General features: G+C 40.0%; 1 long non-coding RNA gene across 1 annotated transcript in view; it reads right to left on the bottom strand.

Annotated features, from left to right (window-relative positions):
- Nucleotides 1-2,450, bottom strand: part of LOC117942486 — a 13,711-nt gene extending 11,261 nt beyond the window's left edge. Inside the window, exons 1-2 of the long non-coding RNA XR_004656136.1 lie at nt 2,440-2,450; nt 204-209 (exon numbers count right to left, since the gene is read on the bottom strand). This is a non-coding gene — a long non-coding RNA (uncharacterized LOC117942486). The remainder of the gene's footprint in view (nt 1-203; nt 210-2,439) is intronic.
- Between the last annotated feature and the right edge of the window lie 24,988 nt (nt 2,451-27,438).

Raw genomic sequence — 27,438 nt, 5'->3', positions numbered from 1 at the left:
GGGCATATGGAACAGAAATTACACCCCTCACACCCCTCGTACCCACCACACCACCCCCCTCTCCTCTTTAGCTGGAGCGCCCTTGATTGGATCCTCTCGCTCACTTGTGTGTGTATCTGAGACACAGAGAGAGGAAGATACAGAGATCAAAGAAAACAGATTTGTTTCCTCGTAATATAGATGCACCAGCTCTTTTTGGTGACCTTGTTCTTTTAAAAAAATATATTCCCTGTTTGACACCGACCCTACCCTGGTTTTCGAAGGGTGAAGGTCAGTGCTGCCCAGAAACCCATGGGTGCATAGCAGATATGAGTGGGTGAATGCTGACACCACTCCAGGGGGCCGTGGTGTTTCTGAATTGTGAGTGATGGTGTTAAAACAGAGTTTTAGAGATTAAAAAATGTGGAATCAATCCAGAGAACATTTCCCCGCAGACACTTATCATATATACTTTTATTCTCCTATAAAAGTAATTTTACAATAAGAATGTAAACCGTAAAACTGAATATCCTTCACAAAGGCTGACATGGAACATATTTAATTTCAAATTTGAAGTAAGTTAAAGGGTTACTTTGATATTTTAATTGGACTTTCACTCAGTAAAAGTTGTAGGGGTTACCTTACTACAGATAGAGTGAACAATGAGCTGCTCCTCCACCAATTTCGATGACTGCGGGCGGCATCCTGCTTCTTCTTGATCCAGCATGGCAATCGATACATCTGGAACATGACATTTTAGTAAGTTTATAGTGCGTCTCCAGTCATGTTGTGTCGATGACACTGCCTTGAACTTGTTCACATTCTACCTTTCCGTCAACATAGGCAATGTTCCTCAGCTAGTCAATCCTGTGGGGTCCTACAAGGTTCCATCCTAGGCCCAATGTTTTCCTTATTTACAGTAAATGCTTTCCCTCAGTGAAATCATAAAAAAATACATTTCCTTCCACTGTTATGCTGATAACACACAACTCTATCTCCAAACCAAAAGACCGGACCAATCTAATCAGTTTCATGAACTGCTTTGTTGATACAAAAAAATCCTACAGCTGTGTGAAAGCAAGTCTGGGGTCATCCTATTTGGCCCCGCTGATTACATCAACGAGTGAAAAACTGATCATGTTTTTGTCTTGGTGTGCTCAACAGCAAAATATACAATCAAGTAGTAAATACAAAAAAACACCGCCACAATTACAAAAGAACATGTAATAAATACAATAGTGCAACCAAATGGCGTACGCTCTTAAAGTGAAGTAAATTTATACATGTGATCAAAGAGTTTACAAACCCCCCTCTAAATCCCCATGTCAAAAACCTTGGTGATATTAAAATTAAAATTGTAATTATAGTGTCAAATCACAACAGATGTTATCATCCACCCCCTTTACCCTATCACTTGGACTAGTGCAACGTCCTGTACTGGGCTCAGTCAGTCGTCCCTGTCCCTTCTGCAACTTTTCCAGAATGCCCAGCCATGCTCCTGACAGGTACCTGAAGACCTGAGACCATTGGAGTTTTTCCATTGGCAATTTCAACCGTGCAAGCAAAATAATGCTGATTTGCTTTTTTGTTATTAGCTTTAGCTCAACTAGCTGCGCCAGAGAGGGACCTTCTCCAAGTAGATCCAAACTTTTTTAGGTTTAATTAATTGTTTTTAATTTTTTTTGCCTATAAGCTGTTTATTTGTGCGAATTAACTGTGTGCGTTTTTGTAGTCTTCAGTGTTTCTTTTTGTGATCAGATTTTTTGGTCCATCCAGCACTTTGGTCAATGTAACTTCATGGGTTACAGTACATATGAGTTGTGATCATATTTACTGAGACATGACAAAAGCTCCTCCAGAGTCTTTTTTTCTGTTTGTGAGGGGTGAGGATTCATAAGGAGCACTTCACTTTTTTCACACTGCTCAGTATCTATAACAACAGTAAAAAAAATTGTCCAAAAACCTATCATAGATGGTTCCATACACGAAACAGGCTGTGATTATCCATCAATATACATTCATCTCATCTTAACCTTTAGTCTAATTAATAAAAATATATGTGTTTTTTAACTCAAGAATTAGGAATTAGTATTTGGATGAGTGAGATTTATTGATCATGATGTTGAAAAATAAGTGGTAAACTAGTGTCAATAACTTGGAATGAAGTTGGCTTAGAAGATGTAACACAAAATTGTAACGACAATGATAATTTATACTTCTTGCTTTATGCTTCATAAACAGGCAAAAAGACCAGGCGAGGACAACACAAGGTTTAAAAGTTGTTGTTATTAAGTAATTTAGAAAGCTCTAATTGGCTCTTTTCCAAATGAAAGAAAAACAGACAGGATTTAATACCAGGGAAATTCATCTAAATGAATTAACCCTTGTTAACTAAATACAAGTAGTTTTGGAAAATAGGGGAAGTTATTTTGAAGTTGGCTGCACAAGTCTTAAGAAAACTGTGCATATTTATGCAGTATATGTAATATATATTCAGTTTCAATGTTTTAGTTCTCTGAAACTTACTGTAATATTGTTTTATTGGTTTTATTTTAAAAAGAAGCATAGGTGCTTAAAATGATTCAGTGGCACTCACAACCTGTTTTTTTAAGAAGAAAAAAATTGGCTATTGAAAAATATGGCATGTAACTTTAAAAGTCATGTTTTCAAATGCTTCAAAATTCATGTTTGCTGGTTGGCTCCAGAAAGCATTCGACAAAAAGAAATAGGGGAAACAGCGTTTTCTTTCCTTTTCTCTGGCAATTTGACTACACATTGTAATATGTATGGTTGTTTTTGTGACAAATAACTATTTAAATTAAGTTCATTTCAAAATAAGATTATTAAAAGAAGACTGGAATGGGATCAAGGCTTTAAAACTTGTTCATTCAAACATCAGCCAACATGGCTAGTTTTTAAAGTTAGAAGACAATCATATTTTCCATTAGCCACTTTTTTTCCAGGAAAAATACATTTAGGCATCCATTTTTCTTTAAACACATGTTTGTTTTGATGGTTGGCAGATAAATACACACACATTTTTTTTCTCTCCCCCAAAAAGTATCTCCACATGTTTTCTTTCTAACTAATTTTACTGCTTTATTTTAGCTCATCTGGTTGGTTTTGCGTAGTTCCATTCGTTTACGAGCCAAACTGTTCAAATGTCTTAAAACCGAAAAAAGACCAATCTTAAAAAACACAGACTTTTCAGATCCTTTCTTCAGCCGGCTGGCTTAAACAGACGCTTCGCTTTGTTTATCAAGCTCTAAATTGACTCGTTACTTTTTGTTATACCAGCCAAAATTAATTTTTATCTGCATTTTTGAAGGTTGTCAATTTACAGCCCTGTATAGGGAGATACGAATGACTGCAAACAGGGAAATGTGTGGTTGTGGTATATCTGCCGATGCCCTCTGTGGCCTTGTGCTTACTTCCCTGTGGCCACAGCCAGCCTCCATAAATACAGAAAGTGAATGTGATTCAGGAGCTGCTGCCTGCACTGCTGTGTATCCAGTGACATGTTGCTTGTCATCTGAGGGGTCAGTACACCTGAGGGTAGCAAAAGCATTTAAGCCAAAAAGAGAAAAATGCTGATTTCTAATATGCTAAGGTATTCCAATGCTTATAATCTTTACTGTAAAGCCCTTTCCTTTAAAACAATTGATGCTTGTAGCCTGCAGGCTGTCTCCGATGATTAATCGAGTGAAATAGTCCCAGTTGGCTGTTCTGTACCTGGGTCCCCATGTCGGAGAGCTGGGAGTATAGGAAACCCTTTTGTTTTAAGGGGGGCATGGGGCAATATGCTTGCCGTAAAACAGGTAATCCACATCCACTAGAAGTCTCCATTCTTCTTGACAGAGGGATAATGCTCTGTACCTGCTGTTATATCTATCTACTGCCATCTTCTCACTCAGATGTGATCGATGCCGCGGCTCACGCTTGCCATTTAACAGATATACACCATTAACTGTACCAAAGCATCCAAATCTAACCGGGGGTGCTTTCCAAAGGCCAGTAAGTAAATTGAAATGTCTTTCTAAAGCTTGATCTTTAGTGGCCTTTAAATAGGAGAGAAATATCACGGCACGAGAGAGAGAGAGAGAGAGAGAGAGAGAGAGAGAGAGAGAGAGACAGAGAGATGAGGTATAGGGAAGAAAGAGGGGAGATAGTAAGAGTCTGAAGTGAGAGGGGTGTCATTTACACTAAAGTCTGTGTGAGAAACAACACATTCAGAGTGTAATTTTGAGCAGCCCACAGTGTAAATGGACTGTTCTTATATAGCACTTTTCTAGTCTTAAAGACTTCTCAAAGCACTTTTACATAGTACAGGAACCATTCACACACACGCTCATCAGATAAACACTCACACACATTTACACTCCGAAGGCGCAGCATCAGGGGCACCTTGGGGTTCAGTGTCAAACCACCAACCGTCCGATTGGCAGTGAGCCACTGCTGACCAATGGAATACCATTCCCACAAACCTACGGGTTTACCCCTGTAGTGCATTGGGGTTGTGTGTGTGTACTTGTTTATGCTTATGTAATCTTGTTTGCTGCTCATGTGTTGTATTGTTGAAGTTTATCTTATGTTTCAAGCCAACAACCTGCCAAGGGACTGAGGAGGAAAATGAGCCTGCATGGCTAAATCTGCCACATTTACATGTTGGACTCTGTGTTTCTGTTGATTAAGGTGTGTTGAGTGTCATCCCCCAATAAAGCAGAATCAATAAAACATTAATAAATCACCATCATTGCTGCAAACATCCATTTGAAGATGCAATGCATGTAAAATAAGAGCCCCCACATAAAGGCATGAGATTAGACCCAAACGGATATCATTTACAGACTAACCCTTGAAATGTTGACATTCACAGTTTGAAAATACAATAAACATATTAATACATATAAGTAAATGCTTAATGCAAGTAACGCTACCGTGTCCCCACAAAGTGCGCTGGGCCTTTGAAGCCAATTTGACATAACAGCCAAACAGTGGAATTACAACTTCTGTATCTGTCACGTGATGCCATGGGTCCTATAGACTCCCATGGCCAAAGAGATGTCTGTAAATCAGTGGATAAACAAGTTTGAGCATCACTACCCCCGCAAAATGATTAGTTTCACTATAATAATTTAATCCATTCAGTCTGATAACATTTGCAAAGTCTTGAAGAGCCACAGGGTTTAAATAACTGAATCTATATTCCAGTTCAAGTAGCTAAACTGTAGCCAGCTCAGCTGGCGGAGGTCTCTAGAACGCCTGCTCTATGGGCCCCATAGTACGAAAGCAGTGCCGAACAACTCTCATAGGAATCAATGGGTCTTGAACGCTGTATCCAGGGGCACGTTCAATCTCAAACGGTGTGCACCGTTGCTACGGTGTTGCTACGGCGTCCTGGTTGAACAACATTTCCTCGGAACGGTGTGAAACGGGCTTTGAGATTGGTGTTCTCTCGTTTGGTGGGTGTGTCTCTTGGTCCTTTGGTGCGTCACAGCTGATACCTAATCAGCAGGGACATGTCTGTAAACTTGTGGTAATGAAAAGGCAGAGCACTTCCGCACACAGCAGGGAGTTCAATGCACCCCTGTTTCAGTTTTAAAAGCATATTGCTGCATTTTGTTGGGGCTGAACATAGCCCAGGTCATATTAAACATGGCTGCCACAAAGTGACTTGCCTTAGAATATGGAATGTGAACCTGTGGTACACAGGAACAGGATTTCTTTTCACAAAGACTGCTAAAAGAAATGCTGAATGAGAAATTGCATTGTGCTTCAGAAGCAGTGAAATGGAGTCCAGACGTCGTGTCTCTTTTATATTTTCACATCAGACAGAGGATGATTTCTGGATAGCTGTATTGGAGTATGGGTTCATTTCAAATACATATACAGTACAGCATGATCAAATATGAGTGTTTTTAACTGTTTTTTTCAGTAGGGGGCCATTCGTCAAGGTTGATAAACCCAGCTTTACCCTGATAGAAAGAGTTCCTACAGCGGAAGAGGAAGACTCTTTATTAACTTGTATTGTCAATACATTTTGCATGCAATGCAATTGGTGCCTGGTTCATATTAACTGGCAAGTCTTACTCATGAGAGAAAAAGCCCTCATCGTTAAAAAATACAATGCCCTAACATATTATATTACTCTGATGCATGCCTAATGTTCAAAATGATTCATAAACTTGCACCCCTCCTCGTAGAGGATGCCTGGCATAGTCTGTTATTGCCAGCTCTATCTCCACAGCGCTGTGGCAACACATTGTCACTCCCATCTCGTAAAATACGGACGCTTGGTCACGTGCCTTTGTAGTTGCTATACATAACACACAATTGGTTGGGACCATTGGCGTCCCTTTTGACGCTGTTGGTTTAAGGAAAAGCTTAAAAAAAGCCTGTGGGTATCGTTACTCAAGGTATCGGGACAGTTGGGTTTGGGGAAAGCTCTTGGTTGGGCTTGGTTGGGCTGTTTAAGACAAACGCAGCATTTCCACATGCAAGTCACCGAGGTGGTTGGGGAGGGGGGGGGGGGAGGTGTACAAAGTCCAAAACTGTTTTGAAGAAGGTGTTCACATCTTGTGAGGTTTTAGGCAAAAAAAATTAAAAAAAATAAAGAAAAGTAAAGGTAAAAAATCTTTCTAGCTTTTTTTGACAGAACGTTTTGTCCCAGTTTTCATGTCACTGTTGACTATTTCAGTATTAAACCACGATCATGATCTTTCTCTAACTCAAGAGCATTATGTTTCTGACTAAATGTGTTTGAAGTTAATTAGCAGAATACGAAATGTAATTTCTGCCTTTATAGCCCCCTGTAGTCATCACTGTTTCAAAGGCTTTGTTAAACAATGACATTTCAGAGAAACACTGATAATATATATATATACATATATGTATATATATATATATATGTATAAATGTTGCACACACTTTTATTCATACGTACACCATTGATATCATTGAAAATGAAGGTTGAAATTAGGGTTGAAGTTGATGTGAATATGACATACAGTCCCATGCTTTAGTTAGTCTCTCAAGGAGCTGCAGAAGTTTGGCAGTAAATCTGCAGCCGTGCATGAGTCCCCGCATAACTCTCTCGCCCGGTGAGATATATTAGGCTGCAGCTGATGGAGGAATGTTGAGATTTCAGACAGACGGATCCCATTGTGTTAGCACTTCCTCTGTCTCCTTTTCTACCTCACAGTTTTTTTCAGCCATTTTCGTCTTTTTTCCCACCCTTATATTCTTTTAATCTCGTTCTGTCATTCCTTTCTTGTGCTTTGCTCCTTGATGATGTATTAGCTAGATCTCTTCCAATGCCGATACCAGTATAGTAAAATTGCATACTTCCTATACCGTAAATTCAAAATATACAGTAAATCACTGCAAATGAAATGTTAATACCCATAATGCATTGTTTATTACAGTAATTAACCGGAAAAGAAAATTATGGTATTTTACTGGGCATTTTTTTGGTAAGTAACTGTAGAAATTACAGCAAACTTTAACAGTGTGCGGGTAGCTCTTTTTTTGAAGCAATGAAGTTCATACACTCATCCAGTACCACCTAATTTAACCCAGAATAAAATCTACTTAAAATTAGTTGATTTATGTTCTTTTTTCGTTATAATTGACTGTCAAACTGGATCATAAAAGAAAGTTCTATGGTGTTCATTGTTTGTGTTTGTTCATGTTTCACAAAGATAGAAAATTCAATCACACCCATACATGGATAGTATTATACAGCAGTGAGAACATAATAAAATATATTACACACTGGCATCGGCCGATACAGGAGTTCAGGTATCGGAATCTGTATTGGGAAGCAAAAAATTATATCGGACCATTTCATGTATTACAGTAACTGAGTGTGGTTTACTCACTGGAAATATATTGATGTCTCCAATGATACAACGTTGCTTCGGTTCACATCTTCCTTTCCTGTCATGCAAATAAAACAGATTCAAATTAAATGCTCTTGCTGTTTCTCTCTCTCTCTCTCTCTCTCTCTAACTCTCTGCCTCTTTGTTTCTCTCTGTCTCTCTTCCCTCTCTCTTTCGTGCTGTGAGAGAGGAGAAGAACCAATGGGCCCTATCAGCCCCTGAAGACCAGCGCCGTCCCCCCATCGCTCACCCAACCTCATTAACTCAAGCCCCTACACACTCCCTGTTAGTCACAATTCAGAAAGCATAAAGTTCAGAAAGCGTTCACACACACACACACACACACACACACACACACACACAGGACAATTATAAATGCAGCCTTGCATATTTTCATGCCATTTCTGTTCTATAGCACAGTAATACTGACGCTGTTCTGTATTTTGCAAACACACAGACACATAAGATCCCTGGTCCTTCCCGTTTGTAATATTTTGCCCCACAGACTCATAAGGGAATCATTTTTGATTTAGCACTGAATGATAAACTTCAGAAATTATGGCAATTAGAGAATGTAAACGTCTGACTATTGTAACAAGGGTTTTGTAACACTACTATGATGAATTAAATTATCATGAAATTACCTATTTTGTCATTTTGCTGGGGACCCAGTGGACTCCTCCTCAAGGACCCCTGCCATGTCCCCAGACCCCACTTTGAGAACCATTGTCCTAACATTAGCCATCTGCATGGCTCCCAGGGACAAAATCTCATGAAAAGGACGATTATACTGTCACCGGTGTATGTGTGTGTGTGTGTGTGTGTGTGTGTGTGTGTGTGTGTGTGTGTGTGTGTGTGTGTGTGTGTGTGTGTGTGAGAGACTGTGAGGCTCCACTAGATGGCAGTGTTGTGTGTTAGAGCAGCACAGAGCATGAACACAATGACATCTCGCAGGCCTGCACAGCAGTGTGTTCTGCACACCTAAAGCCAAGTTTGTGCACAACTTACAAATGGTTATCCATATGGTCCATAGTTGAGATAGTCACAATTTAAAAAGAATCTTTTCTATGCATCTGATGTAATAATGAGCTGAACAAAGATGGATTTGAATCCTGAGTCCAGCCCTGCAATTGCATTGGGTCTAGTTATGCACCGAAAGATCCTTTCTTTCCATTATTGCTGGATATGATGATCATTTTCTGAAAGAATCGCCCAGTATAAACTGTAAGAACATTGAGAAAAATGAAACACCACGCAATTTCCTGGAGCTCAAGGTGACAACTTCAAATTGTTCTGTCAGACAGTCCAAAGATATTCAAAGAATGACTACATAAAACAGATGAATCAGAAAGCATACATGAGGTAAATGATTACTTGATGATCAGAAATGACTCACTGAGTCCTAGTATCAATGGCAGCTCCGGACCAGCCTCCTAAGATTGTATACAAATTGTAAAGTTTGTGATTGAAAACTAAATGAATCACTACAGTGTTTTCAACTAACTAAATGTGTTACAATCATTTCATCGTTGAACTCCGTGACGATGCGAAGCCTCTCCTGGTGCCTGGATTAGTAACTCAGCATGTGTGTATGGGGAAACTTTCACTTGCAATTTCATAAAACCTAGAATTCCCAGCCAAGAACTCAACATGGATCACGACTGGGATCATTTTAAACTCACGTTGAAACAATATAAAGAGGGATCAGACACAGATAAACAATGTAAATGTAAATGTGCTGTATTTATATAGCGCTTTTCCAGTCTTAACAACTGCTCAAAGCGCTTTTACATCTACAGGAAACATTCACACACTGTGGCTGAGTCTGCCGTACAAGGTTCCACCTGCTCATCAGATAAACATTCACACACATTCACACTCCGATGCGCAGCACCGGGGGCAACTGGGGGTTCAGTGTCTTGCCCAAGGACACTTCGACATGACTGCAGCAGCGGGGATCAAACCATCAACCTTCCAATTGGCAGGCAACCGCTCTACCACTGAGCCACAGCCGCCCAACAAGTGCTTTCTATTGTTATTGTAACTGTGTGTGTGTGTGTGTTTGTGTGTGTGTATGCATGCATGTATGTGTGTGTGTGTGTGTGTTTGTGTGTGTGTCTGCGTGCATGTATCTGTGTATGTGAGTGTGTATGTGTGTGTGTGTGTGTGTGTGTATGTATCAGTTTTCTTGATGGGTTGTGTGTTTTTGAGTAAAGGCCCACCTAGAGACAGGCATTGCAAACTAAAATAAATGTTGTGTTATCTGCAATTGGTTTATGCCATATTGTCCCTAAAAAAACAAAACGTTAATAACAAGGTGTTAGTCAGAGTCCAGGTGTAGGGTTCAGGTAGCAGCACCGTTATATTACACAAACTAAAGCCAAAAGAACAGACAAAAGAAGCATGATATCCACATTTCCTTGAAAAAATATACATGATGAATAACTGCATTTTTTTGCACTTTCTTTATATGTTCTGTGACTTCAAACAAGAATCATTGTAAAAAAAAAATTGTCGTTCCAAGCAAAAAGATTTGCCACGTGAATGCTGTTTCCTCAGAGGCCGGGAGTATGGAGTGAATACCAATGCTTTGGCACTGGAGATGTGAGTAAATAAGAAGGAAGAAATGGAGAATACACCCAATAAATAACAGAGTAATGCAAGCAGTGAATCTGTCGACAGAGAGTTAAAGTCATTTAGTCCTCCGGTTCGGCATCAGTCGCTCTGCCATTCTGAGCATTCATCTCTACTCACAATAATACAGACCAAGAGTCTCTGACGCTAAAACACGGGATAATACTGTAATATGATTACCACCCTATTTCTAAACTCCCGGTGGAATGTGTGGTGTTTCCTTCAACACTTGGTCCCCCAGTTTCTGTGTGGTAATTTAAAACATTGATATGGGAATATGCAACATTAAAGCACAAAATGAAAGTACCATAGGTCTCAAAACCTGATCAGTTTGACAAAGATATTGGTGGGAAAAAAGAGCATAAACTCAAGTCCTGTACTTACGTGCAATGAGTATTTCCATTTGATGTTATGTTATAGTTCTTCTCCAATATTGTATTTCTATATTTTGTACTTTCACTCCACTTTATTTGTGAGAATTAAAGTTACAAATAAAGTTTTACATGATAGTATAATGAACAGTTTATAACCTATATTGTTTTAGAACCAATTACAGAACAGAGAAATTTAACATTAGCGCCAACATTAAAATGCTGCTTAACTTGTCATTAACACACACACGCACACACACACACACACACACACACACACACACACACACACACACATTAGTTATGATCACTTCTTCAAAACACTTTTCCTTTAAAGCTTCATTACAATTTGTTGCTAATACTCTTGCACTTCTGTAAAATGCTAAATGCAGGATTTGTAGTTGTACAAAAGTATTTTTTACAGTGTGGTATTGCTAAATAATAAATATTACCCATGTCTCATAACATATATTGTTGTAGAATAAAGTATTCAAATGCTGCATACACATATGTAATACTACTAATTCAATATGAGTAATAATAACAGTAAAATAATTCCTCATTTGTACAAAAAAAGCTCCAGCCAGGTGACACAAAGAGCGCCTGGAGCTTTTCTGGCCCCAGAACTCCAGGGGCCCCAGGGCCTTTGCAAATTGGTAATTTAAGTAACATGTTCCAATTAAAACTGTATGTTTTATTTATTTTTATTTATTTTATTTCCTGTAATTTTTTGTTCTAAACGAGAATCAGAAATAGATTTATTTGCAAGTAAGTTGCACTTACTTTGAATTTTCCATGGTTGATTGTGCGTACATAAAAACAACAATAGAAAGTAAACAAACAATAAATAAAAGAAAAAAACATCCATCGATACATATAACTATTTAACATTAAGAAGGAAAAAAGAGGCTGGATGGTTAGTACAGGGTGTACAAATATGTAGAGGGATGTGCAAAATGATTTGTTTTGAAATGACAATATTCTGTCCATCTGATATGTGGATCCAACATATTGGTTCATATGGACAACAACAAAACTGTACTGGTGTTGGAATTAAGTCTAAATGGAGTTCACTTTATTAACACCTATGCTCATGAAAAACGGAATGATGAGAGAGAGAGCGACAGAGAGAGAGAGACAGAGAGAGAGAGAGAGGCCATGCAGCACAGAGAAAAGAAGAGTTGCCTCCAGAGGATTCTGTTCTCATTAGGCTCTTACTCCATTTATTAATAGCCAGTCATTGGGGTTGCAGGGATATTTCCGTTGCCTGCCACTATGCATGTAGGAGTGATTTTTCTTTCAGTCAATTGGCTTACCGTTGCACTATTTGCTCTGAATGTGTGAGTTTTTTTAAGCAAAACCCTCTCTCTTTTGTTTCTCCCTCCTTCTCTCTGGCATGCACACTTCAATGGAGAGCTGTCAACGTCATCGGGAAAGTAAGACTGGTGTACAAGCTGATAAAAATGTCCTGCTATTAGTTGTCAGGCCTGTCAATACAGTGTGTGTGTCTGTGTGTGTGTGTGTGTGTGTGTGTGTGTGTGTGTGTGTGTGTGTGTGTGTGTGTGTGTATCGAGCTGTATTTTCTCTCTGCTAGCTCGTTTATGGTGTTTTATGGGTTGAAGAAGTCAGATGGTAGGGATATATTTCCTTTCTACGTGATCTCATGGGAAGCTGTATAAATAGCACGTTAGTTCAAACAACACTACTGTACTTGTTTAGGTTTGGATAAGAAACAGGTTTGGGATGAAGTATGTTTTTTTACTAACATTTAGCCAATCAACATTTAGTCTCACATGGGACACAAACAGCCTTTGGCCAGGACTTGGTCCCCCTGGTCCCAAGTCCTGTTTCTGACTTTCTCACTCTTTACGCCACAGTGTGTTTGTGCCATTTAGTCATTTAGTAATAGAATAAATGGCACGAAATTACATGCTAAATGCGAAAAATGTGTTTATAACACAAAATGACTCTGCCGTTTGATATAAAGGCTCTTTCCACACGGGGAGTGAATGCCTCGCCTCCTAATTCAATTTCAATAAGAGGCGAACGGGCAGGTAGGGGGGCAAACTGACAGGAGACGCGATAAGCAGGTGCAATCTTGGGAAAGTGTCACGTTGCAAGAGTTAAATTGTCTTGAACTTTTCCCAACTTTTTCAAGTGACGCACAGTGCAAGTCAATGAACAAGAGCCAGTTTTTTGATGTTGGGTTCAATAGAAAAAAAAAAAACTGTTTTCCAAACAGTTATCAGGACATAGACAGCGGGGCTTCTGCTTGTCAGAGCGTCAGCATTACACTGGATTTATCGGGTGGCGTCTGTAATTATGACTATGCTAATTTAGCTAACGTTGGCAATCAACAACAACAGTCTGCGGGTAGCAAAGACTAGTATTGCCACTATTTGGTATTTTATTGACCTGTAACTCTGTCAACAAATGTCATTCACTTATAGCCTACCGTCAGGAAAAAGTAGTTAAAAAAATCCCCATGGTTACCGAGCATTGATTGCTGCAGGCATTCACTCGCGTTGTCTGCACATGATGAGTACAGTGAGACCTCCACACAACTACGCTGGCAAAGTGTTGCTCCGCGTGTGAAAAGCCCTTAAGGCTGTTCCTTGTTTTCACATTTCCCCCTTAAGTTGTCATTCTTCCCCATGTTCAATCCTCTAAATTTAAGAACATGTTTGCCGTTTCTCATCTGTCTTGCTGCCAATGGGTCACATAAAAAGACAAAAAACAACAATGAATTATGACCCGGTCACGCCAGGATTTACATTAGCTACATTTAGCAATCCAGTGGATCCTCTTCTTCAAAGTTCATCCACACAAACCTCTTGGGTTGCCTTTTGACAAGCACATTTGCGCCTCTGACTATCAGAGACAGATTGCCAGAGAGTCTTAAACAGCAGCGACCTAGTTATTCAGGTAGTTAGCGAGCTTACTTGGAGAGCTATGGTGACTGACAAGTGCTAGCTTGTTATCAACTGGCTAAGCTGTTAGCAGTTAGCTTGCTGTAGAACCTGCGACTATACATTATGACACCAAGGTTCTGTACTGTGCTTACTATTTTGTAAAAACATGAACCTGGCTGTGAAGTTTGACCTGGTCTTAAGCGTGCAGGGGCGGCTGTGGCTCAGTGTTAGAGCGGTTGACTGCCAATCGGGAGGTTGGTGGTTCGATTCCCGCCCCTGCAGTCATTGTCGAAGTGTCCTCGGGCAAGACACTGAACCCCGAGTTGCCCCCGGTGCTGCACATCGGGGTGTGAATGTGTGTGAATGTTTATCTGATGAGCAGGTGGCACCTTGTACGGCAGCCCCGGCCACAGTGTATGAATGTGTGTGAATGGTGAATGTTTCCTGTAGAAGTAAAAGCGCTTTGGGCAGTTGTTAAGACTGGAAAAGCGCTATATAAATACAGCACATTTACATTTATCTGTGGAGGCTCCACGCAGCGCTTTCTCCTTAGCCTATGGAACTGGCCTGAAATGCATACTTGTGCACTTTTGTGAATCTTAGAATAGCTGGGCCAGTGTGTGTTTGTGTGTGTGGAGTGTGTGGTAGAGCGAGTGAGAGAGTGATAGTGATTAGCTTCGTAGCGAGTAGCAACTCTAGAGACTCAGTAAGAGAAACTCTGTCTCCCTTGTGCTTTCTGACCACGGTGGGAAATCTGTAGCAGGGGAAATTAACCGTCTCCTTAATTTGATGTTGTTTATTAGAAGGAGAACCAGGAAATGAGAGGTGCCTACAGTATACGGGGTTAGTCTCTCCACATACCGACGTACGTAGCAACGGCGTTGATTTAACTTAGAATAAATCACACTTCAGTCCTTCTCTCAATACTCCATCTCTCTCTCTCTCTCTATCTCTCTCTCTCTCTCTCTGTACGTGTCACTCAGCTCCATTCATTTCTGATGAAGACATAAAGGCTCAGTTATTTCCTACAACAGCTGGTCATTGTAGTTTTCAACAAACGTTACTCAAACAGTAATAAGTAGTTAATAGGGAGTTTACCTTGGATTAATGCGTTCGTGATTTTTAACGTAACCAGGGCTGTTTATGTGTGTGACTCACTGTCAATAAAAAAAGCCAACATGGCCTAGTACTAAATTGCGTTGTTGTATATTCGCAATATATTGTATATTATATTCGATAACATCATATTATATTACTTGTACAGTTGTATTATACATCACAAAACCTTACATGGCTTGCTAGTTTCCTCTATTTTGCAAAGAGAACAACAATGGCCTATAGTTTACAGACTGGACAACATGCTATGGTCCTAGACCTGTCTAGATTATAAGGCCCACTTTGTTAAACACTGAGACTTTAAAATTTTAAGAGATCAATAACGATTAAATGTTTAATTTGTCTACACTTTTGAAAATGACTTTGAATTGCAAAAAAAAGTTGTGATACAGAAATATAGGCAGATGTTACCCTACAGTCTAGCTCATTGGTTGGTTTTTAATAGATTTTGGACAACAATGGAGCTCTATGGCATGGAGCAAGAATATCTATCAGGATTTTATACTTATTATGTTATACTATATTATTTGACTTTATTGACATGACTGTTGGCTACAGCATTTTATTTAAATGTGGCAGTTTACTAGCCGAACCAGTTCATGGGTAGTTCGTAATGTAAAACAACATTACGTTTGAGAATACAGCAGGTAGTAAAGCCAAAGACTGAAGTCGGTGTGTGTGTGTGTGTGTGTGTGTGTGTGTGTGTGTGTGTGTGTGTGTGTATCTATTCTCCTCTGCTATTACCAGTAGAGTCCATCACCATCATCAACACAAGGGTCAACCAGAGGACGGCCATCCCTAATTCACACACACACACACACACACACACGCACACATACAGACACGGAAACACACACACACTTACACACACACAAACAGCTCCACTCAATTTCTTCTGCATTGTACATTTTGTACATTCACTACGTAAAATGCAGGAAAATTTGTAGAGTTGTGTATGTGTGTGTGTGTGTGTGTGTGTGTGTGTGAGATTGGCGATACAGTATAACACAACTTGTCTTTTATGGTAAGTGAGTCAGAGGGCAGATCACTGTAAGCCTTGTTCATTTACATAAATGTCCCTGTACACCAACACACGCACTTACGCATGCACGCACGCTCACACATACAAACACACACACACAAACACACACAAAAGCACACAGAGCACCCTAATCCACAATCTGTGTTTGAAATGCAGGGCCAGGGTCAAGGATTACAATAAACTCTGATGATCAAATAATGCAGGAATTCTTATTCTAGTGGAGCGCCTCATCGTCCCTACTCCAGAATAGTCAACGAGTAGGATGAGGAGGCAAGAGGGAGGAAGGGATGGAGGGAGGAAGTGATGCTAGTGGATACCTAACGGGGGACAAGGAAATGGAGGATGAGGGGGGAAATAAGGAAGAGGACACTGAGCGAGAAGATGAGACAGGAGCAGAGAGGGAGGAAAATAATAAAAAAAGGAGGAAGAGGAGGAGGTGAGGCAGAGGTGGAAAGAGGAGAGGAGAAATGAGCAGCAAGCATTGAGCAAGAGGGAGCAAGGGAAGGAGGAGGAGGAGAGATGGGTAGGAGTAAAAAGAGAATGAGCTGACAGGAGGAAAGAGAAAGTATATGAGTATTTAGTGGGAAGAGTTCACTCTAATAGTAAAACAGATGCTCAGAAAAGTGAGCACATATTGACAAATTAAACATATTGGCGTGTGATGATATGTGGCTTCTAAATGACAGCAGTCCTCCTTGACCCATTCGCCGTAGAAACAGGCGATACGTTCATTGCAAAAAAAGCACACATTGTACAGTAGACTGTTTATTTCATTTATTTATTAATGATTATTAACTGATCTCCCTGTAGAGGTTACCTGAAGCTTATAGAAACCAGCCGCTAATCTGTTTATTTGAGAAAAGCATGCACACAGTTTCTGAAAAAGTGAAATTAGCAACATCTCTGACAAAAAGAAGAAAATTTTCAAAATGTATGCAAAGATATATTTTTACCATTGCATATCTCTGGTACGATCCCACCTTGAATATGCTAGCTAAGTCTGGTGGCCATATAAATTAAATTATGTAGAAAAAATTGAAAAGGTCTAGAGAAGAGCTTATCAGTTACTTCAAAGAATGAAAAAATGTCTTATGAAGATAGACTGAGGAAATTAAGTTTACCGACTCTCATATTTAGGAGATACAGGGAATATATGATGACAGTTGAGCCTACCGTTCAGTTTTGGAGCAATAGGTATGAGACACGAGGGAATTATTTAAAACTTTAGCCCATGTATAATTATAAAGCTTGTAATTTGTGTAACTTATTTATGAATCGTTAGAACATTTTAATCATGAAATTAATGTGTTTATGAAAACACATTAATACATTTCTGTGTTCTGTTTGGGTTCTCAAGTGAAGATTATGCTTTTGTACAATATGGGTAATTTGTTTTAGTTTTGTGCAGGATTCCTGTGAGTTATGATAACATTGTGCCTGTGCGAGCCAAGTTGAAAATGATCTTGCTAGTAATCACTTCAGGCCCTGATATAACGGACATTGTTCAGTGTGCAGTCTGCCCTCACGTTCTATGTATAAAATCCACGCACTTATACATTCTGGATGTGTCAACGTGGATTCAGAGTATGATTTGAGCTTCATTGCATAGGAGCTTCAATGCTGCCATGCTGATCCCAGGTATTGCTACCAGGAGGAACAATCAGGGTCATAGCAATCAAGGACACTAGTCTTATTCACGGGAATTTAGCAATGTGAAGGGAGAATGCATTCTACAATAAAACCTGGGTGTTAACTGGATGACTGCAGTTTTACATTAAATAGGTTTAAATCTAAATACTGGTGAAACAAAATAGCATTTATCCAATCAATGTTTTAGTCATTTTGTTATTAGAGAAAGTTTTGAAAAGACATTTAAATCTTTGTGTTGGGAAATGAAAGAAATGACAAATTGAGATTACTAAAACAAATATACTTGGTTGTTTGGGGTGGTAAAAGCATTTTGACAATCATGTGACAATATCAGCAGGAAAGAGAGTGGAAACGGTGGGGAGGTGAAAGTGGAGCAGTGGTTTTCAAAGCTGGGCTAGAGAGGAAGAGTAGCAGACGAAGAAGAGCTGATGAGGAGGAAGGTGGAGGCATGGAGAGTTCTTAGGAAGACAGAGGGAGTCCTCCTGATTTCATAGTCTCTCTCTCTCTCTCTCCCTGCATCCCTTTGCTCCATCCTGTTTCTAACGTGGAGCGTTGCTGAGCCCGCGGCTGCGTGCGCGACACAGACAAGCTATCTGCCATTTGTGTGATCTCTGATCAGATAGCATGACTGACTATGTGTGTGACTGCGGTGGTCCTCTGGAATTGTCTTTGTGTGTGTATGAGTTTGTGTGTGTGTGTGTGTGTCTGCTTGTGTATGCAGTTTGCTCAGATTGTGAACACACTCCATAAAAACATGAAGCATGTGTATGTATTTGCATGAGGGTGTGTGTGTGTGTGTGTGTGTGTGTGTGTGTGTGCGTGTGTGTGTGTGCGTGTGTGTGTGTGTGTGTTTGGACCCTTCGCTCCCTCCACTGGGCATTAACATTCATGGAGCCAGCGGGGCATGTCAGAGCCCATAATGACCCCAGAGAGAGGCCCTGGGCTGGGGGAGGGCCGACATGGAGCCTGGGGGTTCGGGTGTTGATGGAAGCCTGGAGGCGAGAGGCAAGGAACCGCTGTGCCGAGTTGGCTGACAAGGTCTGTGTGTGTGTCTGTGTGTGTACATATGAAAAAGAATATTTTGCAAAAGCTTTTTGTTGACTAATTAATCCACTTAATCAACACATTTAGAACCCTTTTTACATATTATTGTCCTGGAAATGAATTCATCCATGAAAATAAAATTTCTTTAGAGTGTTAATCAAGCATCAAAGCAGAACCAAGCTGCAGATAAAGCGCAGATCTAAGGCACTCTAAAACGCTGTTGCTTAGATATTATGGTCAGACTGATAGGGCCAATACTGATCAGTTAATAATAATCTCATAGCAATCAACCAGTTTGGACTTTTGAAATGATAGAAATGAGATTATTATTCCTGGTTGATAATTATGATAATTATAATATTCTTATAAAAATATATTTTCAGACATTGATTATGACCATTTAGCCTTTGTATGAAAAATAGATTTTACAGATTGTTGTTTTTTTAATGGGTGGGAATAAATATTGAGACACTTTACTTGTGTCAAATGACCCTATCTTAATCTAAAATACTCATACTCAAAAATAAATATCATAACAAGTTCTAAAGTATTCCCAGCAAAACAAAGTAACAGTAAAATATTGTTGTAGCTGGCTGAGGTGGAGCTTATACTTCATATACAACATAAGTAAATATATCTATAATAATCAAGTTCAATATGCATTTAGTAAGTCAAATCTTAAAATTCACTAGCTGTCCAATAAAAGTAGTGGAGTAAAAAGTACATTTTCATGTGGCAAAGTGGAGGTATAAAGTCCAAGTAAAAGTACCCTTTGTAGAACAAAAACATCACAAACTACTATTGCAATGATTCTGATATAAGTCACACAAGGATATTGATGTATGGCCCAGCTCTGATAGAATACAGACTCATAAATTCTATGTGACTGTAGAGAAGTTTAAAGTAAAAATTAAACAGGCTTAACCCTGCTTCCACTCTAAAAGTGTATCACTTTGTGGGCAGTTTTCATCACACGCTGCCTCCTCTACCTCCTCCTTCCTAAAATCAACGATCAGCTCCTTCGTTCTACTGACGTTGAACAATAGGTTCTGAGCACAACTCTGCAATTTGATAATTTCCCCTAGATACAAATTTCTCAATATTTGTTGGTAATCCCGCCGATGATGTTAGTGTCTTACACAAGATTCAAAACAGAGTTCTTTTCGTGTTAGGGGGTTGCATTCCTGGATGTACGCCGTAAACAGGAGGGGACTTAGCACACAGCCCTGGGGTACTCCGCCGATGTTCAGCAGTAGAGTGGATGAGGAGTGATTACCACCCAAACTGATTGTGGTCTGTTTGTGAGGAAGTCCAATGTCCTGTTGCAGAGTGTTGTACTTGAACTGATTTGCCAATCAGTTTAATGCTAAGCTGCAATCAACAAAAAACATTCTTTTGTAAGGGTTGCTGTTTTCAAGGTGTATGAAGGCTCAGTGGAGAGTGTTCTGTTAAGGGTTCTGTAAGCAAATGGGTAAGGGAATATAATTATGATATAGAATGTTATCAAGATTGAATTAAACATTACTTTTTTTAACAACCGTGTGTACAGTGGTGTGAAAAAGTGTTTGCCCCCTTCCTCATTTCCTGTTCCTTTAGATGTTTGTCACACTTAAGTGTTTCGGAACATCAAACCAATTTAAACAATAGTCAAGGACAACACAAGTAAACACAAAATGCAATTTGTAAATGAAGGTGTTTATTATTAAAGGTGAAAAAAAATCCTAACCATCATGGCCCTGTGTGAAAAAGTGATTGCCCCCCTTGTTAAAACATACTATAACTGTGGTTGTCCACACCTGAGTTCAATTTCTCTAGCCACACCCAGGCCTGATTATTGACACACCTGTTCACAATCAAGGCATCACTTAAATAGGAGCTGCTTGACACAGTATGGTCCACCAGAAGATCCTTAAAAGCTACACATCATGCCGAGATCCAAAGAAATTCAGGAACAATTGAGAAAGAAAGTAATTGAGATCTATCAGTCTGGAAAGAGTTATAAAGCCATTTCCAAAGCTTTGCGAATCCAGCAAACCACAGTGAGAGCCATTATCCACAAATGGCGAAGACATGGAACAGTGGTGAACCTTCCCAGGAGTGGCCGGCCGCCCAAAATTACCCCAGAAGCCCAGCGACGACTCATCCAAGAGGTCACAAAAGACCCCACAACAACGTCCAAAGAACTGCAGGCCTCACTTGCCTCAGTTAAGGTCAGCGTTCATGCCTCCACCATCAGGAAAAGACTGGGCAAAAATGGCCTGCATGGCAGAGTTCCAAGGAGAAAACCACTGCTGAGCAAAAAGAACATCAAAGCTCGTCTCAATTTCTCCACAACACATCTTGATGATCCCCAAGACTTTTGGGACAACATTCTGTGGACCGATGAGACAAAAGTGGAACTCTTTGGAAGGTGTTTGTCCAAGTATATCTGGCGTAGAAGGAACACTGCATTTCATAAAAAGAACATTATACCAACAGTAAAATATGGTGGTGGTAGTGTGATGGTCTGGGGCTGTTTTGCTGCTTCAGGACCTGGAAGACTTGCCGTGATAAAAGGAACTATGAATTCTGCTATCTACCAAGAGATCCTGAAGGAGAATGTCCGACTATCTGTTCGTGTACTCAAGCTAAAACGAATTTGGGTTCTGCAGCAGGACAATCATCCTAAACACACCAGCAAGTCCACCACCGAATGGCTGAAGAAAAACAAAATGAAGACTTTGGAGTGACCTAGCCAAAGTCCTGACCTGAATCCTATTGAGATGTTGTGGTATGACCTTAAAAAGGCTGTTCATGCTCGAAAACCCTCTAATGTAACTGAATTAGGACAATTCTGCAAAGATGAGTGGGCCGAAATTCCTTCAGGACGCTGTAAAAGCCTCATTGCACGTTATTGCAAACGCTTAGTTGCAGTTGTTGCTGCTAAGGGTGGCCCAACCAGTTTTTAGGTTTAGGGGGCAATCACTTTTTCACACAGGGCCATGATGGTTTGGATTTTTTTTCACCTTTAATAATAAACACCTTCATTTAAAAATTGTGTTTTGTTGTGTTTTGTCCTTGACTATTGTTTAAATTGGTTTGATGTTCCGAAACACTTAAGTGTGAAAAACATGCAAAGGAACAGGAAATGAGGAAGGGGGCAAACACTTTTTCACACCACTGTACATCTATGATCTTTACCATTAAAAGATGTTTTGTTTGAATATTTTCTTATACAGAAAAGGTGTAGAAAACTATTTGAAATGTGACTTTCCAAGGAATTAAGCCAGGAACATATAATAAATAATTCAAAATGGAAAAATTCAACAAATGACATATTTGATCAACGCAGCTGGTGGCAGCCATAAAGTGAGAAAAGCTTACATGTCCCCATTTCATGTGTAAATGAAAGCCTGACTGCACTGGCTTCTATATATGCATGCTTTTTGCTTCATATTCATGTAGGCCACTGACTGTGTGTACATACAAGTGTGTATCTTGCGCACACTGCTACAAGCTTTGTTCTCTGACAAAACATTTATTCCGCGCACACACGCGCGCTCTTGGAGCTTGGTGGTCATCCCCCAACCCCCAACATGGAAAGGTCAGTGCCTTCTTTGATGTTGGCCCCATAGATCACCATTATTACTGTAGTCTATTGATTCCTATGGAGATGAGGCCTGCAGCCGCAGTTCTGGGTGACTGAGGCGGAGGTCAGGGTCTGCCTCCCCTGGCTTCGCTTCAGAATATAAAATCCAGCTAACTGCTACCTATTGCTCAGCATGCTGAGTTTGGTCTGAAGGACACACACAAACATACACAAGAGGTATGAGTGCACATCCACATCAAACAGATTACTGATGCACTGAACCTAGGGATCTTGCACTGTGGGGTTTTGTAGGCTGATGCCGATATGTATTAGATTTGAAGCTGCTCAAAGCCATTTTGTGCTGTTTTGTTGTGTTAAAATTCAAAACCTTTACATTTAAACGACAATTCCTTACTGCAAGAATAACAAGAATTCTTGATGCGTTTTTGATGTTTAACCCAAAGGATCTCAGTAATGCCATTCTAGAGGTAAAGCACCTCAGACAGATTGATATGAGACATTAAATTCCCTATGACAACAAAGAATACCAATACACATGATAATACCCAGCATATAAAATAGAAGATTCTAGGGGGGAGAGGAGATATTATTAATTTGCAATAATAAATAAATTGTATATGTTACAATTACAAGTAATTGTATACTATTACTGTGTTTATTCTTATATGGGTATTGTTAGTCTTTTGTAGAAGTAAACCTATGGAGGGCTGGTGGTATGTGCTTAATATATTTGGTACCCCTTCAGTACTAACTTGCAACTGTTAGCATGCTAAAATCCTAACCTAAGATGGAGAACATTAGCATTTACCTAAAAGTACTACAGTGTCCCAGTACAGCCTCGCAGAGCATGGATCCAGACAGCCTGGTTTTTAATGAATGGATGAAGATGTTTATCAACAGCAAAATCTCGCAGCATCATTTTTATTTTGCTGACGCCATCTGCGTTGACACCCTCTCCGCCTCAATCCAGCGGCCTCAGTGAACTGAATGAGGAGCTGCATTTTTTCTCAAAGTGCTAATGTCTTAGGCATAGGCTGAGCACAAATAATAAAGATACCTATCATATTAAATAGACAACTATCCAACTCTGCAAGGCAATGGCGGATCCAGGGGGGGGGGGCAAGGGTGGATACTGCCCCCGTAATATTAAGCTCTGACCCCCCCTCTGAAGCCCCTAACTATGGCAAACATTTTCAGACATTTTTAACCCCACTTTTATCCCCAAAGAGAGGATTATTATTAATGTGTAGTGACACATTAAATGTAGATTAACACTGGATAAGTGTAATTGTGTTTATTGTTATATGGGTATCATTAGTCTAATGTAGAACCAAATCTATGGAGGGTTGGTGGTATGTAACACTTGCCCTTATATCTTTTTTACCCATGAAGTTGCATGTGGCCCCAGCCTGGCCCTTCCATTTGGTCTAGAACCTCCACTGCTGCAAGGTTTTTCAGAGACATGAGCATCTTGCTAAATCATTGCAATGTGGCAACATTAAAGCATTCAGCTCATGAATCAAAATAATTCACATCAGCAGCAAGCCTCCTCCATGTTCACGTATATGACCCTGACCAAAACCCAGAGTGCTTTGCTACTGTTGTTAAGCATTTTGTCACGATGACCCTGAGGTCAACTCACTTCCTCTTTCTGCCTGTCGCAGTGGCGACAGTCGGCGAGGGCTCGGCATGAGCACTGCTGCATGCTGCTGTGCTTACATCAATCATGCTCACTCTAAGATGGCAACCTTTCCCCACCTTTACTAATGCTCCTTCCTCATTTGTAGCCAGCGCCAAGCTGCTCTGAATAACCCTCAACCTCCCCTCAACAAGATAACCTTGTGCAGGTGGGTTTTGCACGGATACTCAGGTGGTCTGTACTTTTCTTTGAAGTGCCTTCTTTGTCCTTTTATGGCAGATTGAAAGGGAAGAACAGGCAGAATAGACACACAAAAGGATGACGACATTATGCATAGTATTCCTGCCACTTACATGAAAAGCGACAAATCAAGCAACTTTCTGTAGAAATGGTTCCTGCAGGTTTGTACAAGTCAAATTTTAGACCTTTTAAGACATTTTTAAGACCATTATGAAGGCAATGTATGACATACATATCAGGACATTAAAAAAGTAAATGTCAGAGTCCGGAAACATTGCTAAACTTGTACTTCCCCATAGTAAAGAATAAAATCCATTCCATAACAGACTTGCGCGGCCTTGCACTCAACTTCAATATAAGTTGCATACTGGTATCATTTGTAGTTGTAATGCAACAAATCATATTTGGATTAGGGAACAAAGTAACTACAATAACAAAAAAACAAAGACTTTTTAAGACCCTGCATAAATCCTGGCTGAAAGAGAGCGCCAGTATTGTCCGGAGAGCAAGGTCTTTCTCTCTTGCAGCCACAAAACTTTCCCTACCCCCCCGTACGGTGCCACCCTTTACAGTGTAGCTAGTTTCCTTCCTTCCCTAGCCCCCCATACTGTGTTGGTTTTTCACATCTTGGCCTTCAGATGTATAGCTGCAGCAGAGCTAGCTGTAGCTTGTAATGTATGTGTTAATTTCTCTGTGCCAGTAAATGTTCCCACCATTGTAAGCATACAAAGCCAGTTACTGAAAAGAGAGGAAAACAAGCAGGCTAATGTTATCCACAGTTGTTCAATGGGCTTTCATTTAATTAACAGTGACAAATAAATGGTTAGGATGGCTTTAATTTATGACATGAAAATGTAGGAGTGCATTCAGATACATACCAGTAAGACAATGTCATAATGTCTGCCTATTAAACCTAATGATAATCCATAGGAAGTTGTATAACCCTGGCAGTGAGCCTATAGAGCCTAATGTTTTTGAGTATTATGAACACATAAAATGGGACGGCCCTGTCTGCTATAATGCTGCTTAGCATGTAGGCTACTCTTCTTACACTTAAGAGTACAGCAATTAAAAGAAGAAAAAGAAAGACAAAATATGTGCCTTTGTACATCCATTGATATTTCACATGAACATTTGCTTGGTAGATCAATGCAATATTTGCTTTGAGGTCTTCTGGCAGCACAAGGAAATACACCTTGCCAGTTTTCAGACTGAAACTGCAGTCAGGATGACATTCCCTTTGTTAATAAACATCACCACACAGCAAACAGAACACACACTCGATCAATATTGCACATTGTATCTGGCTACTCAATTTCAGCACTCTTGTTTATTGGCTTTGATGTGATGGAGTGACAAAGACAGTGTGTACTGCATGTTGAATAGAGCTAAAGAATATGGTGCTTGAGGGACAGTGGGGTACTATAGAGAACAAATCTAGATTTGTGCAGCAGCTTGTTTTGAATGAGTCCAGTGGGCTGGAAATAAGGTTGCTATGTTGTTGTTGTTGGTTGTGCTGTCCATAAGTGGGTGTGATGGTTGTTTTGTATACATGAAAGCATCCTATATATTACACTTTGAGTTTGGTTTGAGAGAGACATTGTGTACACATTGCAATAGGACTGAGGAGAAGAGCAATACCATGTTTGCCCCCACCGGTTTGTCTTTCTAAAACTGTGCACTCAATCATTTTTTAATGATAGTAAAACTATTTCCCCCCAAAACATAGCTGTCAAAATCCGAAAGTTGTCACGCCTCCATCCCATGCAAAGGCCGATGTAGGGGTGGGGAACCGGAAATACAGTGGGGTTTACAACAAAAAAACATCTCAAACAACGCAAGAAATACAAAAATACCAAAACAAAAACTGCAACCATCCAGCAAGCTGCCAAATCCTTCCCCTTTCTTTTTCTTTTTTTTTTGCATTGGTGGGTGGCAACCAGCTAACAGTGCATTACTGCCACCTACCAGACTGGATTGCATAACAGTAGATTAGCAGGAAAAAATAAAATATTAGCCAACTAGCAATATCCACCAAACACAATTAAAACAGACTAAACTAAATTCACTTACAACCCTGTAGCCTTTAAAAATGTGAACCCGCATTCCCCATGCTGCATCCCCAAGTAATGCAGACATTTCTTTTAATGCTAGTCTCAGATTATTACTTTTCATAGCCCCTACCCTCCAGCAGCATATGCTGCACAGACTCATGCGGATCACAATTTATGTACTGTATATACACACCAGTTTGGTGTTCCGTTATTATTTGGAGAGTCTTATTTAGTGCGCTATGTCTTATCCTAAAACCTTTCTCTCTCTTCTGCTCCTGAAGGCAATAAACTTGTTCAAGATAAACTGCACTTTGCCTGTACAGTGGACAAGAGCATGCGGCCGCAGCCAGAGGCGGTGACAGGAACCCGCACACAAGTCGGACAGTTTCCAGCCGTTTCCAGTAGCTTTCAGGCTGAACAGGAAGGGACAGAAACACTGTGGTCCGATTCTGATTCAATAAAATGTTATCAGACCCATATATCAGCTTGTATATCTAGCTTCTCTACATTAGCTTCTCCAGTTGTTTGAATAAAACAGAGTAGCTCTCAAAATTCTCTACATGTGATCTGTTGCTGATATTATCTAACAACAGACTGTAGATGATCCGTAATCTGAACAGATTTAGTCTTGCGGACTTCAAAATGTAACTATCAGCCACACAACATGTGTTCCTGTACAGAAAATGCCTTTAAATCAGACACATAGCAGTTAAAACCCCTCTGATTCATAAACATAAAAAAAAGTTGCCCACTTTTGCATGACATCAGAGCAATCAGGACCAAGCCAGACATGAATCTAACCGGCATGCGGGGAGCGATTGCTGGTGATCGATTCAGGTCTGGCTCATCTTAAATTTGCCTTCTTTAACATCCCAGCCTTACCAAACCTAACACCTGAACAGTTAAGGATAGGGTGAGCTTAGCTAAATATAGCAACATATTACACTCTGGATTGGGAAAATACCATCACATTTAAATAGATCAGTTACCGATCTATTTAAATATACATGGGCACCCATAACAATAAGCAGCCCCGATATTGTAAAAATGTAATTTACTGCAGAACTGTCTTACCCATTCTCCTCCAGCTTAGTAGTGGCGAGCCCCATCCCCTCCCCCTTCATGCCGACAGGACCTAATCAGACACACCTGTGTGCACTCTCCATGATCAACCTGTTTCCTTGGAACGGTGTGATGCTGCATGCGACAGGCTTTGAAGTGCGTTTACTCTTGTTGTGGCGGGTGTAACAGGTGATACCCAATAAATAGTAACGTGTATGTAAATTTA

The sequence above is a fragment of the Etheostoma cragini genome, chromosome 3 (assembly GCF_013103735.1).
Source record: "Etheostoma cragini isolate CJK2018 chromosome 3, CSU_Ecrag_1.0, whole genome shotgun sequence".
In the NCBI taxonomy this organism is placed as follows: Eukaryota; Metazoa; Chordata; class Actinopteri; order Perciformes; family Percidae; genus Etheostoma; species Etheostoma cragini.
This window is presented reverse-complemented; position numbering and strand designations above follow the sequence as displayed.